Genomic DNA, 18,908 nt, shown 5'->3' with positions numbered 1-18,908 from the left:
GTCTGCACTTCAGCTGAAAAGCACAGAGTTCCAGCTCAGAGTGCTTTAAAAATGGGGTAAGCTCTCCTGGGGTCATGAATTCAATGATCCAGGAGGCTGAATTTTTAAAATGTTTGTGGCAGGCTGCTACATTCCGTGCAGCCCCACAAAACATTAAAATAAATGGAGGGTGGTGCCTTTACCCCTTCTATGGGCACCTCTAGAAATAAAAAATATATTTGAAAAAAGCCCTGATTATTATCTGGCGCTCCCTTCTTTTCTCCAGCCAGCAACCATACCAGGTGCTGGAGTGAGCTGGCAATTTCTTTTAAAAGTAGGTGCCCCTGATGTTCACCCAAAGCGCCCACAGAATACCCAAATGTTAGGGGCTGCAGGGGAGCGCCAAGGACCCTTTGACCCCTGCCAGCTCCCCAACAAGCACCCATACTGGGTGCTTGTGGGAGCTGGCAATTCTTTTTTAAAGTGGATGACTCAGTGCGCACCCAGGGGACCCACAGCCTATCCCAATGTTGATGGCTGCTGGTTACGCTGTTTGCACTGTACATCAAGTGGTGGAAAAATGTGGTCTGCTCACAGTGAAATCTGTCCACGTGGTGGAGTTCAGCCTCACCCAGGCCTACATCCTAGCTAAAGAAAAGACTACTTCTATGTACACAGACTCAAAAGTACGAGTTTGGAGTAATGCATGACTGGGCTCCTTTGGATGCAAAGAGGTTTTTTGACCTCAGCAGGAACACCAATAAAGAATGGGTAGTATGTTCGAAATCTTGTTAAAGCTTTGTGATCACCAGAAACGTGACTGTGGTCAAATGTGACGCCCACCAACATTGTCATGATGATGTTTCAAATGGCTATGCCTTGGCCAAATTTGCTGCAACAAAATGCTACCTTGCCTAAAACTGCTATGTTGCCATGGATGCTGTAAAAGCTGATCTATTTCTGTACTAACATCAAAGGATTTATCTCAATGTGCAGGAGCAAGCCTCTGAGAAAGAATAACAGCCCTGGATCAAGCAGCAATGTAAAAGAGACCTGCTGGAGTGTGGAGAAACTGCACTGGCCATGTGGTTGTATCAAAATTTCTACTCCCTAACCTCGCAAGCTTGTTCCATAGAGCAGCCCATATTGGTAGGGATAGTGTGACCATGCAGAAGCAACCCATTGGTATGTGTCCTTCTTTTCTTCGAAAGCTCAAAGCAAAGTTATTGCCAGTGCTGTGCCACATGCCTGTGATTCAATGCTGGAAAATGAGTTAAGGCCACCCCCACTGCTCACCCTTTGTCTTGGGGCCCTTTTGTTCACATCAAGGTCGAGTTTCAGCAACTAGCCTAAGCGTGGAAATTATTCCTACTACTTGTCATGGTATGCATGTTTTCAGGATGGGTGGAGACATACCTCTGTGCCTTCATAGATGACATTACTGTTGCTAAAAGCGATTACTCAGAGATTTCATCCCTTGCTTTGGGATACAAAGCTCAATTAGTAGTGATCAAAGAACATATTTCATATCGTCAGTAGTAAAGGTAGTTTGTAAGGTGCTAGGACACAATGCGTCTAACAGAGTCTACAGGTAAAGTGGAAACGAGTGATGGGAGCTGGAAGAATAAGATAACTAAGATATGTTCGGAGACAACTAAAATGACCTAATGCTTTACCACCAGCTCTTTTGTCTTTGAGAGCAAGCCCTTTCCAAAACACGAAACTAAGCCTGAATGAAATAATCATGGTCTGACCCATGATGCTCACTGCAACCCTCCCTGTGTTTGATGCAAAGCTAGATCTGAAGTTATATGATGATGCTGTGTTAGAGTAATGCAAAAAGCTTATACAATGTCTCTAGAGTTTCTGGTCTCTGGTGGGAGATACCTTACGTGAGTGTCTGACTTAGGTCTGCCATTTGTTCCAGCCTGGCGATTTTTTGTATATCCGCGTATACCATAGATAGACTGCTCTACAACCTCGTAGGTGAGGATCTTCTCAGATCTTGCTCATCACAAGCACTGCTGTTAAATGTCAAGGCCTAACAACTTGGATCCACTTCTCTTACTGCCAATGTGTTGGTCGTCCTCGAGACGACGGTGCTCCTGCCAGTGTTCCAGGGCCTAGGCCTGGTCCCAGAGTAACTACTGGACCTGTTTCTACTGCAACCTCTTCAAGGGGTGGGCTGAAGTCTCTCTGCCCAACAGCCTGTCATTAATACTGCCTCCATCCACTGAAGACAAAGTCCTCCTTCTGGGTACTGGTTTCCTCTGTGTGTCTAGTCTGCTGTGTTCTTTGCTGCCTTGAGCATCTGACAGGTAGTGGGGTCTGTCCTTTCTGTGGAATGGGAAATTATTCCAAGTCTGAACAGTGTTGAAACTTCCCTGGTACAAATGGGACATTATTCCAAGTCTGGACAGTGTTGAAACTTCCCTGGTACAACTGGGACATTATTCCAGGCCTGAACAGTGTTGGAACCTCTCTGGTAGAGCTACGCAGCCGACAAGGGTAACTCATGCCGGTTACTGCTGCAAATGTACAGGTAGACCATTGCCTCATTCTCCTGCTGGATTTGTATGCACATGCTTCTCTATGTAGGATATGGCATCCCTTTGATCAGAATGCCAAGCGGTTTTAATAAATTACATGCAGCCTTTTTATTTTGGACATAGACTGCAATATTGATCCCAGAAGCAAATGAAGTGACCTGAATGCAAGAAACCTGGCTGTGTGGGGAGGAGCTAAAATTTTAGAACTTCTTACAAATAACCCTGGAGGGTAAAGAAAATGTGCAGGGGGTGTCGCTCAGGTGGGCTGCTAACTCTTGCTTCTGTAAAGAGAACCAAAGATTTAAAACTATGGCCAGTGAAATGTAATTGTGTGCAAATATGTGAAATATATCTTTATCAAAACTCAGACACCGATTGCTTAACAGTGGTGAATGTGCACGTGCAAATGGCAGATAAGAGATATATAAAAAAAATCAGCATATACGTTTTAGAAGATATTAAAGATTGTATCTATGCCCACTCTATGCCCACTCAAAGGGTTTGTTACTGGTAATGGGTGATTGTAATGCCAGAATCAAGCCGAAAAATCAGATGCAGGGTGGTAATGAGCTGCTTAATGCACCTAATATACCTGAACTAATTTTCCCAGACGGAACCTGTAACAAGATGGATAAAAAGTGGACTGGAATGTTGCATAAGTTAGGTTCAATTTGTTTTAATGGCTATTTCCCGGTCGATGCACCAGCCTTCCAGACCTTTCGTATTGGGTGATATAAATGCCCAATTGATTATACAGCTGTCCCAGGTTGGTATTTTTGTGTAATCACAGAATTCAGGGTGTGGCATTTAGAGGGCAGTGACTATCTTCCCAACGGTCCATGAAGAAAGTATAGAAGGGTGATATGGCAGGAAATGTATGTAAGTTACAGCAAAAATATAAGGAAAATATTAAAGAGAAAAAAAGGACCTGCTTCAATGCCAACTGGGAAGAAATGCTGGATGTAATTTCCACAAAAGATGTATGGAAACCCTGTAGACTGAGACATTTGGGTATGGAAAATAAACAACCTACAATAGATTTTGTGGTTTGTTCCAGAAAGAGCCTGGATACACTAATTGGTGGATATTTAGGTAAAGAGTTATTCAGTGTTGTGAACAGGGAAATAGATGGTAGATAGAGGGCTGTTGAACAGTTTAACAGTAAAAAATATATAATTGAAGTTATTAAATCCCTCTCTCTATCAAGACCGGCAGGTCCAGATAATTTGCCGGCTCTTATGATAAAAATTTATGTAGATTTGTAGAATGAGATATTTGTTACACTATTCAAAACAATAATTATGACAGGCTCAGTACCAGAGGGTTGGAAGGGGCAATCCTTAAACTGATAGATAAAGAGGGCCCTGTTTGAGAGCCGAAGAATTATAGACTGCTCATCCTCATGGATATGGGGAGAAAGTTTTGGTTAAAGTAAACCCTAAGAAGATTGAAAGATTGGTCTAACAAGAAGGGATTTATACCCATGGAGCAGGGTGTCAAAGCAGGACACTCAACTATAGACCAGTGCTTCAGTTTATAAGGTTTTGCAATTAAGGCAATTGATCTTAACCCAAATTTCTATGATGCCATATAGACTTTCAGGCAGCCGTCAGTCTGGTTATCCATGATATTCTATGGGATAACTAAGATAAATTAGGGATGCCAGGGGTGCTGCTAAGTATACTCAAGGAACTCCACCAGGGGAATCGGACACAAGTGGAATTAGACAAGGTTGGACGTTTATCTGATATGACTGTGATACGGAATGGTTTACCTCAGGGATGTGTGGTGTTCCTCACATTGTTCGCTTTATACCTAAGAAATCTTCCCAAAACCCAAGACGGGTGGGTGCCATGTATCATGTCTGCTTTATACGGATGACCGAGTCATTATGGATATTACACATATTGGCCTCCAGCAGAAATTAGGCGGCTTTCAAAGGAACAGCTAGAATAAAACACTCATTGTAAGCATGGGAAATACAAAAATGTTAGTATTTGGACAGAAGAAGAAAGAGAAAGAGTTCAAATAGTGCATGGGGAAATAGTTCAATAGTACATGGGGAAGACAATAGTAGAAGAGGTGGAGACATACTGATATCAGGGTATCCATTTTACATCAAATTTAAGATGAAAAACGCATTGTGAAGTGGTAAAGCAGATACCTTGCCCACTGCAATGAAATAAATGTAAGAAGGAGCTTGAGGGGCTCGATCTGGGCCCAGTTATAACTGCTTCCAAAGCTACAGACCAGACTAAGGGCCGGGTTTATATTTCTGCTGATGGGTTACTCCGACACAACAGTGATGGGTATCCTGTCCGCCGACATATAAATTACATTATATCCTCTGGGATTTAAATTTCGGCACAGATTAAATGCACTTATTCTCTAGGAGAGAAAGGAAGAGATTTAAAAAAAACAGTTTTATGGAAATATGGAATTTCCAACCAGTTGGGAAGCATCTAAACTCTTATCTCACATGAATTGCTCGATGTGATCTCTGTAATATGTGTTTTATTTAGCAAGTGGTAAACTATGGGAGAAATTTTAATGGGGCTGGGATGTATGTGGCCCCTAGAACTATAGTGGGTTTGTACAACTAGGGTTGTGAAGTATTAAGCAGAATATTTGTGCTGCATTTTAACCTGTTTATGCGTTTTCATTGGCAATAGTTTGTTATTAATGGGCTGTGAAGTATTAAATAGATCAATTGCTGATGTATTTTAACCTGTTATGCTTTTTAATTATTAATGTATATTTTTAATGGGTTTATTCTATTGACCAAGGTCTAAAATAAACTTATTTATAAACTGAAATTACATCCTGCAATGGCTGAGCAAAGATTTATTAATGAGCACCGCGAGCAAATGTCTCCAGTATCTTTGTTGGACACGGTACCTGTGATGTAGCTGTAATTAACAATCCTTTCAAGTCCCATCCCTTTGAGTACCACCTTTCCCATGGACTGCTGTTTCTCCACCGTCATCCCAGAGGATATCATAAATATTTCATATGCAGATCCCGAGCTTACCCTTGTTGTGCTTTAAATTGAACTGGGGTGTGCTACCCAGGATGTATTGTTCCCGCAATGAGATACTTTGATGATTATCTCTTAGAAACAAAGATGGGTAGGTGGGCCATTTCACCTACCTCCCAGTTTTCTCCGCTCTGTTTCCCGTGTGTGGAATGACTGTGGCTTTAGACAAAATAAGAAGGAACACAGACATTTTGGAATGTCTCTGTACCTCTGCTATGGCTGTTGCGTTAGTAACAGAACAAACAGTTAGATGCAGAACAAACAGTTAGATGCCACTGTAAAAATATTGATTCAAAATAGAATAGCTCTAGATTATCTCTCACTGGCCATATGGAGGTCTGTGTGATGGTAGAAAGTGAATATTGCCCTCACCTTCCCAACACTTCCATTATCATTCATGAGCAGACACATAACATTGAGAAGAGTGTGAAGCAGCTGCACAACATACAAAGTGGACCTGCCCAGAGTCTCATGGACAACTGGGTGTAGCATGAGGACGTTTCTGGCCCTTAGGGTATTAAGGTAATTGAATCCTATGCTCATACTATCCAGGGTGTGGCTATCATTTACATTATTAGGCTAATCCTGTGGATTATCCAGTACTCTTGCAAAAACAGAAGCACTGCCAATACTTTCACACTAGTTGCTTCCCAGGATGATGAGGGAGGATACCAGGATGAGATTCATAAAGAGACGGTGAGACTGTATTATATTGAGTTGCTTTAAACTGAAGTTTTTCATTTTGGAAATACCATGAAGAATCAGTATCCATTGTCATTTATATTTGTATTGTAATGCTTGGTCAGATTAAAAAAAGGCATCATATTCACAAAAATCTATTTGCAGGGTGCAGATCACCTTATCCGAATGAGAAAAGGAGATTCGTGGAAAATAGGGTTTGTAGTCAAATTTGGACTGTTTGAATACCAAGTTGTGCCATTTGGTTTCTGCGACGTGCCTGCTGCATTTCAGTGCTTAGTGAGATCCTTCGTGTGTACATCAACACCTTTGTAGTAGTAAACACTGATTACATACTCATATTACTTTACAATGAACCAAATCACATTAATCATGCACAGTTAGTTCTACAAAAAAACTAAAAATCATTATATGTGCTAAAGCAGAGAAAAAGCAGCAGTTTGGAGTGAGAGATGTAGAAACGCATTGCTTTATATGGCATTGGACTTTGGCATTTGAGGCTTCAGATGTACATGTGGAATTGCCTGGTTTTCAGATCAAGTCTTTGTGCATGCTACTTGTGATATCAAGGATAGCCACGTGTATTATGAGCGAGCACTCGAACGGTTGTTGATTTGTATGAAGATTGTTGAACTTAACCTGTCGATGAAATTTTAATGTAATACTGATGGTACTTGAGTGTGAGTGAAACGCGTTGGCTGTTCGTGTGGCTGCCCGTATGTGAAGACGTGATGAATAAAGAATTTATATAAATAAGCGTGATTGGACAATCTCCTACATGTTTTTATTGGAGTAATTGTTTTGATTGTTGCCTCTCTAATTTGCTATGACATTTCTGATGTTAGGTTGTTTGGTAGCCAACTCATAGAAGTGGGCAACAAGCTTATTTACATAGGGGAACTTAGTGGTTGTGCGGAACATTGGTACTTAGCTGCCTATGTTGTTTAGAAAATGATATATTGGTGGCACTAGGATGGACACTGCTGCGTAGGTGGCTCAATGTTACTCTGAGAAGTAGCAGCTAGAACCAAACACTTTTTCAGTATAGCCACCGCGTCTTTTGTAATCAGAGATGTAGTCCATCATTAAGATGTACACAGAGGAGTAGAGAACTGCACAGTACCCTAATCCCAAAGTATAACTGTATTGTGACTCGTGAGCCAAGGAAAACCTAATAAGAACTGAAACTGAGGGGCGCCTATCAAATTGAAAATACATTTGTCTTGTGTGACTGAAACCAAGTGAATAAGAATGGCGGTGTACAATATAAGACCAGCCCTGAAGTATGCAATGTCCCATTAACAGCTCTAACCTGTTCAGATTTATTCTACCTGAGTAGATAATCCTTACATTTTTCCATATTCCTAATTTTTAAAATTCCCCATGGCTCCTGGGTCAATTAAAGCTGATAAATAATTATGCACTCTACTATTATCTTGTAAGAATGCTTTCTTTTCTGCTGGGCTATACCAGCATTAAAGTCCCGCTTCCTCGTTAAAGGCCCAGCAGAGATGACAAAGACGTCATAAGGAAGCAGCCAGAATATTGTCTTTGGCAGTATTCTGTACCAGGAAAGGCTTTTCTTTAAATTGGTCTGATGTAAAATAATCCTGGACAAGCATAGAGTTAAGGGAAAGTGGCATACTGAGTATAAACTTGCTCAGTACTTGATGGTACTTCAATTAACTTTTGTATTGAATCCTTACTGAAAAAGGTGATAATATAATGAAACACACACCACCAATGCCACCAACAGTTCTGCCACCACTACCACTAATACCATCAGTAGCACCACAACCATTACCACAATATCATTACCACCTAGGCAAATACCAATAAGCCAATACCACAACTACCAGTACCACCGACACCATCAATGCCACCATTACCAACACACCACAATACCACAACCAATATCACCAACCCAGTAACACTACTGATACCAAGACAACATATATAAGCATTACCAAAAGTACCAAATAAACCACCAATACCACCATCACCACTGTAATGGTGCATTTAATTGTGACAATAGCATGGAAGAGTAAAGAGAAATACCAATAGAAAATCTCCATCTGTGATCATCCAGTGATTAGAGGCACATGTTGAGTGAGTCTGCTTATGAAGTGCTTTTACTGCTACTGATTCATGTCAGGAGTGATTGAGAGTGAACAGCACACAGCCACTGATCACAAAAGAAAGAATGCATTATGAAAGAGCACACTCACAAAACAGAATGAAATTATATGTAAATGCTCCAGGGCTGCTCCTGGGCCCAGCTTAAGGGTTTTTCTGAGAATGCACATGTGGTCGGTGTTTGCCACCTAAATGTGTATTAGTAGGGTTCCTCTGCTGCTATGCATTCTTGGAGTGTGATGTCAGCTGCTAGCTATTTTGGCCTGGGCAGAGTTGGTTGGGTCTCTTCTTTTAATGACGGATTTATGTTTAATATCTCTCCTCTGAGCATATGGAAATGAGCTGTTTGTACTACGTTTACTCTCTTGATTTATGGACGCCTCTCTTTCGCATGACTGAGTAAAGGGGAATGGCACTAGAAATGCAGAGTCATGATTTGTGTCTCAAGCTGCATGAGTCCACCTGTGGTGAGGCAGGATTTGTGCCATGAACCTGCCCACATGACAGTATAAAACAGTACAAATTATCTAGTTAATCTCATTGGCTGGTCATGTATAAAGTTTAAAATCTTCCCATGGCATGTGCTGGAAATTCCAATTTCTCCTCTGGGCATTTAATAACATGTTGTTCTTCTAATCATACTCTGGATGAGCAATCTGTTTCTATTCTGGTTTGGCCCAAGTTGTCTTTGGTGCATACTTTAAACATAGGTTGAAGGTTAGTATCTCGCTGTTTCTATAGCATGCACTGTATTTTCGTATTTCCGTCTGTCTTTATCATGGCAGAGTTAACTGAAATAGTGGAAGAAATGCATTGAGTGTGTATGTATTAATTAGTGCCTCTAGTGGAAAAATCGAATTATAATCAGCAGTCACCACTGAGCATGCAAGGTTCACATGGGTCACAGACAGACACCAATAGCAGAGTGTCATGCCGGAGAGATTGGTTTTAATACACAACCAAAATGCTTAAGCGAGCAGCGCCTTCTCTTTCTCTTGCAGCAGTAAAGATGTGTTGCTTCCTCATAGGTCCTTTTTAGGTCTGGTGCAGCCAGATCTTTTGTCACGAACATCACGAAAAAACACACACGAGCAAGGCTGTATCATACTCATTTGTTACTGAAAGTGTTTGGTAACTGATGGGGTGCTGTGTGCTGGATTGTATTAGCGGAGCATCATTTAATGTAAGGTTTTTATGAGTGCAAGGATGAATGGTTTAGTGACGGTGCATGGCGATATAAAGAGATAAGTGCATGGAGCAGTGAGCAGCAGCTGCTGGAGTGGGAAATAGGCTCCTGCCACAAACATGACTGTAGCCGTCTGTGCACTAACTAATCGGCTTACCCATTCATCCATCCATGGACTCAATTATTCATCCATGCATTTACTCATCTATTCATCCTAGGGTGTTGCCCATGTATTCACTTATCCATTCATCCAAATATGCACTCACCTATTCATATATGCACTCAATCATCCACTCATGCATCCCGCCACTCATTCATTCATTCATTCATTCATCTACTATTTGACTTATTTCCCCATTCACCCACTCATCAATTCGCACAACGGACACAAACAAAACCGCCATTCAATGAAGAAGTACTTTCCTTTAAAAAAGCCAACCCCAATGGCTTTGCCAGAGTTAAAAATTGTTATGCTTGTTGCCGCACCGGAGACACTTCTTAGTTTCCAGCTCTGTCTTTTGAGCCACTGTAAACCAGAGATAATATTACAAGTAATGGAGACAAGGTAACAATGTTGTAGTTAATATGCAGACTATCAGATATCCCGTACAAACAGCTCTTATCTTCCCATTTGAAATGCACCTACTTTATATCACGGAGTGCCCCTGCCTCCTAGTGGTCACAGGGTAGCACAGCAGACCTACTTCGGCTGAAAAAAATAAGTGTGGTCGAAAGTGAATTCATCCACATTCGAGGGCAGTAGAAAGTTAACATTTCCCATACCCACTTACTCAGCAAACTTAACCGTCCAATCGCAGTCCTTAAAAAGGTTATTACCCTGGAATGAAAGAGGTAAACGAAACTGCCTAGCTGCAGTTTTTCATGATGTGTATTTTGTAGGAAGGTTCATACTTTAACTAAGATGATTCCATGGGGAATGTTCAGAGTGATGTGTTACTTTAATGAAACTGGATTTGTGATTCAAAGAGCAAGATGTCTCAAAGGCCTTCAGCAATTCAGGAAGGACCTGAAGGGCTTCGACTGAAGCACAGAGGACCGACCCTCCACAGCGCCTTGAGACCCTTACGGGAGATATACACACTGTATAAATTGTGATTCATTGATTGAGCAATCACGGACGCTTTTCACCCTCTCCCAGAGTGTCTCGCTGACAAGTCTCAAACAGAGCAAAATATGCTGTGTAACTGCGAATAGGAAGGAAGGAATACATTCACAGGCCTCCGACCGTGGCTGTGCCTCATCTACTTAGCCTGAGATTTAGGGCCTGATGTTGTAAGCCTTCTTGTATTCACAAACCTCACCACCACAAAACAGCAAATGAGAAGGCACAAAAAACAGATTGCATCTCTGAAATTCCCTTTTAACTTGCAACTGGCACTTTGCTACTCGCTGCAGTTCATAAGAGGAGTGAGAATTGCAGTGCCTTGCATCGGTACTTTATCACTGCAGTGGCGGCCACTAACCACTGATTGCATGCAACACCAGACAGTGGTGGCATCCTTTCATAAAAGGGAAGCCACGCTGGATCGTCAGCGTTGAGAGACGAAGACAGCAGTCCAGGGGACCACTGTATGCCTCTTAATTGTCACTCACAAAGCCTACTTTATTTTATGATTGCAGGCCTTGTCCCTCTAAGGGAGAGTCTGAGGCTGTGATTGAAGGGCGGAGGCCTGCAGGCTTGTGATCTCAGATGCTCGAAGAAGTTCAGCTCATCAGGGGAGATTGTCTGTCCAGAAGGCAACAGCCCCTTTGTCTGCGTACTGCAGACACGACTGTCAGGTGTCCTTGAGGGAGTCCAACTTGCATCTGCAAACATTCAGTAAGACAGACAAACAGAATCCTGCATTAATATTATTATATTGTGAAGGTCCTGCAGAATATCCATTTCGGGCTACGCTGGATCTTGTAAATCAGTCACACTACAAAATGAAAGTCGAACTGTAAGGCACTTCTTGTTAAAAACACAATCACTTCTGTGCCATCCCGCTTTTACCACGCCAGGCTGCGGTTGCCAGTGTTTGCAGAAGCCTAGATAGCATTGGTGCAGCAGGTACAGTGGTGACACCGCAGCCAGAGCTTCGAGGGAACCTTTGAACCCTGATAATGTCTGTATCTCACTACCCCAGCAGCAGACAAAGGGGCCTTTTTACTTGCTTGCACCAGGGCATCCACGAAATGCTTCTCAGACTCAGGTTGTTGCACGTCCACGAAAATCTGGATCTGGCCCCTGGTGGTTGATTTTAAGCGGGTACAATAAGAGAAAGCCAATGGGGAACAGATTCCGGTTACATTGTAGCCTGAGACAGTAGCTTGCACATGTCTTCTTTGACATGTTTCTTATTGTTAAATGAGGAAAGGCTTGTCAATACTACTCAGCACATCGTGAGTGTACCGACAACAAACAGTAGCACATGTGCAGCAGACTTAGCTGTGCAGCAATCTGAAGTTAATGAGGCATTCCTTTCAGTACTTGGCATTTAAGTCAAGCCGCTCGGCATGATTCAGTGCTTAATTTGTGGTTGTTGTTTCCGGTGCGGAGCACTGGCATTTATTTTTGAGGGCCGGCGCTTATTTTTCTGCCTCAGGTATTTACTGCGAGCAAAAGACACATATGGGAAAGAGGGAGGAAGGGAAAAACGAAAAAGCGTCCCAAAGGGAGAAAGCAGAAAGCTGCAAGAGTGAGCTGAAGGGGCAGGGAGTGGCTGTAAATGGATCAAAGAGGCCCGAGATCGCTTCAGGATTACGCTGCCTCAGTATTCTGTGTTCCCACATTTAATTGCAGCAGCGGCGTGTTTAAGAGGAGGGCTTTGGGCACTGGCACATTTTTATTTACAAATTAAGCACTGGCATGATTGTTGATTCACAAAAGTCAGTGGAAGACAGTAGTCATTGAACTTGATTGCGTGTCCAGAGGTAGAGTTGAGGCGCTTCCACCATCCCTTCTCTGTCTCAGTGTGACCTGTGGTTCCTTCACAGCCTGAATCCCTGAGCCAAGGGGAGTGATGTACTTTTTCATGTCCACAAAAATGGGACAAGAGAGAAAGCCAAGACACTGGTTACCACCTCTTCAAACTCCTCAACTTCTGATTGAATATTGGGCTATACTGGCGCGGGTGACTAACCTTAAAGACAAGAGGCACCATTGCTGACTTGTCGTGAATATATTAGTCAACCTTCTTTTAGTAGACATATATACCTCCACAGTATCTCTATGTCACACACTCTCTGCAGCTTCTGGGTACTATTTAGCAATGTCTTGAAACTGAAAACACATGCACTGTTCTTTAATCACTTAACAAGTTTCATCTAATTAATTCAACTCTCTAGATAAACAAGTACATTGAATTCTAATTAATGTTTTCTCTTTGCATTCTACAGATATGCAAACTACTTCAAGCTGAAACAAATACGATTTTTTCTGAAATAGACGTTTGTCTTCATAAAGAATACTTCTTGTTCCTCAAAAACGTGTTTCAAGAATAGTGTAAAATCCTAACTTAATAATAAATATGTTCACAGTTCACAGTTTGATTCCTCTGGCACTAAATGCTTCAAAGCCTATTTGTCTCCAAGAAAAGCAAGTTCCAAGAAGATTCAGCAGGTATCTCCCATAGCAAATGGTCTTGGCTGCCGCAACATAGGGCCTCATTTACAAAGCCGGTGGTGCAGGGCCTTGCTGTGCCCCCCTGCGCCACATGGAAAAGGCAAATGCGCTGGATCTACAAGATACAGTGCATTTCTGTCCTTTCCCCCTGCACTGGAGCACAAATTGCTGCCTAGTGCCAACCCAGGCATCCTTGCACCGTGGTGCAAGGGTGCCTGCGTTGTGGGGATGATTGTTTTTGTGCAGGAAGGGAAACAATCACAAGAGGTGTTTTCCTCTTGAAAAGAAAGAAGAAAATACTGGGAGAAATAAAGATATTTCTCCCTGCTGTGTCACTCTTATGCCACCCCTAAGGTGGCTTAGGAATCTGACTTGTAAATCTGGGAATGCATCAGAGCCCTTCAGGTTCCATGGGTGTTGCATGGGAACACCCCAAGCATCACTCATGGAATGCCCCTTTCGTGCAGAGTTATGTGTGAAAGGGGTCCATACTTACGACGCCATGAAAAGCCACGCAATATGGCTTTGTGTGGCCTTGTAAATATGGGCTGGCACACTGCGCTACCGGAGCATAAAAAAATGACCTCCTGTGGCGCAGTGTGCCAATAGGGACTCGTAAATGAGGCCCATAGTTTCTAGCTCAGGGGTCTCCAACACTTTCTGTAATAAGAGCTACTTATGTTCAATGAAAATCGACCAGCGCTACTAATGTTAATGATGTGTTAGTGACTACCCCATCTAAGAGTCAGTAGTGATCCCATCAGTGCATTGAGCAAGGTTGCCAGCAGCAAAGTAAAAAAAGAGCTATCAATTTGGAATGCATCTACGTAGGTAATACATAACAGTCACAGCTGCAATCCCCATGGCACCAAGGTAACAATATGAGTAATAAATCTCTCCAACTCAAATAATAGCTTTAAATTTATTTTGAAAGTATAACTATTATTCTATAAACATCAGCTTGTGAGTTCTGAAAATACACACATTTTCATCTCAAATACATGCTTTTTAAAAACGGTATACAAATAATAATTGAACCAGGTAAACAATTCCACATTAGTAGGCTGGACTACACATAGAAGAGCTACTCACAGGTAGCTCATGAGCCACTTGTTGGAGACACCTGTTCTAGATTGTCGAGTAAGGACACACCGAAATGGTGCTACCATATACTTGGGATTTCCAAAATGGCTGCCAGCATTTCCAGTTTTCGTGAGAGTTTCTGTGGCCTATCAGAAAATGTAGTTCTTACTTTAGAAGTTCATGCAACACAAGCGCAACGTGTTCCCCACAACACAAGGCCACTAACCAAGAACCACTTGTGTTCCTAGTGTACTGCCAGTCTTTACTTTCCCAGAAGTAATGCAGTACTTGCTGAGTATTGAACCCATCTGTTCAGTAGGTATCAACAGTTAAGCCTAATTTTACCACAAATCGTGACAGTCCTCTATCAGCGAGAAAGGAAATTAAGTGACTACTATTCGGGAATTCAAGAATGAGGTCTTAATTAGCTGTGTCTTTAATTGTGAATATATATCCATTAGGAGCTTGACCAAGAAAGAGAGTAACCCATGGCATCATAGGTGCTGACGTAAGGGTGCAGGGGCACTGCAGCACCCCCCCCCCAAATAATCATGTTCACATTTGTTGCGCAGTCACAGACAGGCTATTTCATCTGACAAATTGCTGCTTATTTCTGTCTGCATGGTGATTGGCATTTATTTTTCTTTATATGACTGCAAAGTGAGAGGACCTTGTAAAGGAAACTATATACTGTCTTGCTGTGGTATGGGGAGTGTGAAAGGAAGAAGTGTAGGATGTCAATTATATTCTAACACGCAACATTTAAATACCTGTAAATGAACTGTACAATATTTCAACATATATTAGTCATTGGGAAAGCACACAGAAGGAACTTTTTTAAAAAAAAAGTGTGATGGAAACAAAGATTTTAACAGGATCAAATCAGTTCTATACACTTTTCTTGGTATTGCACAAATTATACATTTTTGCTGAAACCCGATTGCCATATATCTTTTGTGCACTATAGTTTGAACAGTAAAAATACATGTCTATGCAAATTTAGTGATAATTTTGACGGAAAATTTGCTGTCTGTAAAGGATGTTCCACTACTACACCATGGTTTAGCAATATATTTGTGAAAGTTTGCTCCAAAATGCACTACATACTACATAATACACCGTATCATTTGCCACATTTGTTCTCTGTATGATACTTTACTTTTTCACAGCCCCTATGACTTCAGTAATGTACCGCTGATGGCAGCTCCCCACTTTAAACACTGTTTCGGCACCACTGCATGGCACTCCCCTTCCTGAGAGTCATCCAGGCCGCAATAAATCCGTGCTGGACAAAGAAATCATACAACGCCAACAGGATTGTGGAAGCCCTAACTCAACCTCAGAGCTGTTTCAAATTCATAAAAAATGGACTAATCCATTGACTTCAAAATATACATATTTATAAATATATAAATATATATAGGTGGTGTTTGCTCAATCTCACACTACTCTTTGAGTTCAGGATCTCTGTGAGACTGTCAGATTCCTCCTGTACAGTGGTTAGATATTAAATTAACATATAGCAATATTTTGAAAAACACAATTTTGGGTACGCTATTTTTTAGTACTCATTATGGCCCATATTTATACTTTTTTAGCGCCGCATTTGTGTTGTTTTTTTACGCAAAATTGGCGCAAACTTACAAAATACAATTGGGGCATATTTATACTCCGTCTGCGCCGCATGTGCGTCATAAATTTTGACGTACATTCAGCGCAAACGTTGCACCGTATTTAAACTTTGATGCCTGAGCCCGCGGATGATAAAATTCCACCGTGTGCGTCATTTTTTGGATGCGGCAACCTGCCTTGCGTTAATCATATGCAAGGTAGGCGTTCCAGTCCAAAAAATGACTTAAACGGCCGTGCATCGTATTTATGCTTTCGGGCAAAAATGGCGCACGGCCGGTTGGCGGAGTGGAAAATGACGCACAGCCCGATTGGCTCAGGGCAGGCGTTAAAATGGGGCAAACACACCTGTATTTAATCAGAACACACAGAAGCAACAGCAGAGCAGCAGAGCAGCAACAGGGAGACATGGAGGTGATTCTAATCCAGCGTGCACGCAGACGCAGAGCCCAGCAGCAACAACAGCAGCTACAACAACACCAGCAGGGACCCCAAAGGCAGCGCAGAAGGCAGGAGAGGATATTCCGCCCCAGAACAATCCTTCAGGGCCTCAGGGAACACAACATCATCCAGAGGTACAGGTTGAACTGGCAGGCCATTCAGCAGCTGCTGCTCAACATTGAACCGCAGTTGGTCCCCACTTTGCTGACACCCCGCACCATCCCAACAGAAACCAAGCTGCTTGCCGTACTTCATATGCTGGCAAGTGGCTCTTTTCAAACAACTGGTGCCCTGGTTGCCTGAATATCACAACCATCATTCTCCGCCTTTTTGCCCAAAGTACTGGATGCCATCATTGGACTGACACCCCACCACATCTGCTTCCCTAACACACTGCAGAAGCAGCAGGAAACAAAACAGGGGTTCTACCTCATCAGTGGCTTCCCACATGTCCTTGGTGCAATCGACTGCACACATGTACGTCTTGTGCCACCTGCTGCAACTGAACACCTTTACCGCAACAGGAAGCACCCACATTCCATCAACGTGCAGGCCATTGTCGATCACCAGGGATTGATCACCAACATCGTGGCTAAATATCCTGGGAGTGTACATGACTCATTCATCTTCCGTCACTGCACCATCAATGAACACTTCCAGGATGGACGGTATGGCAATGGACTACTTGTTGGTAAGTACAAAAACCTACTTATATACACACTGCACAGCAACTCTCTAGGACACACAACACATACACCACAACAGCAACATGTGAACAGGAACACACTGAGGTTGTGACATCGATAGCCATGTCTCATAGGTCTGCAGTGAACCTGTCACACATCTGAAATTACTGTACAGCCTAATGTTAAGACGTCAAAGATCACAACGTGTGGAGTGGGTTGCCTAAATGTCACCTTACAAAATGTAAGTGTCCCAATGACGTTTACATTAATCCATTGCATAAGTCTAAAGGTATGGGATGTCCAGGGTACATTGATATGAACGTGTTACCACCACTGTCTATTTTAACCTGTGTATGGAACTATCATCTCACCCCCAGTGAAGACACACGGACACCTGTATCACAAGTCACAATGCTAGGGAGGGCACGCTGGACTGCAAATCCCAAAACATACTGCTGACAAACGGTTAGCAGACAAACACTCGTTCAGCCAAGGAAACAACACAATGCAGATGGTACATCCTACAAGCCTAGGATGCTACATTATAACACAAAAGAGTCACAGACAACACAAGACAACTACTGCCATGAAAGGTGATTTCAATAGGGCCAGCTACATCAACATGATCCCATTCATTTTCTCTTGCAGCTGATCAGGGGTATGGCATCCAGCCATGGATTACTGCACCATTTGGCAACCCGAATACTGCTGCAGAGCGTGCCAACAACGACGCACACAGGAGGACACGCAGCATAGTCAAGAGGACCTTTGGCATCCTCAAGTCAAGGTTCCGGTGCCTCGACATCACTGGTGGTAGCCTCCTATATTCGCCGGAGATGGTCTGTAAGATCATCCTAACATGTGCAATATTGCACAACATTTGCATCAAAAGGAACATTCCCCTCCTGGAACCAGAGCCACACATGCCTGAAGAGGAGGAAGAGGAGGATGCTGGCCTGCAACATGAGGGGGAACTACAGAACACGGCCGCTGGTATACGCAGGCGGCAACATATCGTCAACAATTTATTTTAAATATAATCACCTTCACCACTTTAGTTAACTAATTTAAATAAACACCTATAATAATCACCATATCAAGGTCTGGCTATTCATTTTTGCACACCTTCATCTCTACTTATCAGAATAAGAGTGTTGCCTCATGGAGCATTGCTGAGATACTGATTAGGACACTGAACATCCCAGAGCTAATGTGATGCCTAACATACAATGGTCACATACACACACACTGTTAATGACATATATCATGTACATTTCTCCTTTGAAGGACAATAGCAGAGGACCACACCTATTTCACACATACATGTTGAAATCAAGGTCCAACGCAGCATATGGCACACAACTAAGACACCATCACTCAATAAGGGGAAAACAAGCCTCATACATGAGGCAGTCGATGTGCTTTTGCATCAGTAACAGGAATGTCTGACCAGACCCTTGACAGCAGTAAGTCCAACTCCATCCAATATTTGCAAGGACTATGCACCAGAGTTCTATAGAAGCAGAAGATTGACAGCGCAAGTGCCACACATATGAGCAGCATTGCACATGACATTCCATGTGCATGTCAGCCCATTTCCTAACTCCTGACACACCAATGCACCTGGTCACAACCCACCTGTCGGAAGAGGTCCCTGGAATACTAAGATGTGTACCCTGATATTCCCTCCTCTACACACACAGACCAACATTAGCAATCCAGTGTGCTACACCCTTTCCTATGGTATGCCATTGTCATAGAACATCTGACTGCATGGACGTCAGGTTAATTTATACACTGTCTTCTAGTTTCAAAGCCCTGTTAGCACCTGTAGATTGCTTCCGGTGTGTAAATGTCT

Source organism: Pleurodeles waltl, chromosome 7 (genome assembly GCF_031143425.1).
Source record: "Pleurodeles waltl isolate 20211129_DDA chromosome 7, aPleWal1.hap1.20221129, whole genome shotgun sequence".
NCBI classification, from domain to species: domain Eukaryota; kingdom Metazoa; phylum Chordata; class Amphibia; order Caudata; family Salamandridae; genus Pleurodeles; species Pleurodeles waltl.
This window is presented reverse-complemented; position numbering follows the sequence as displayed.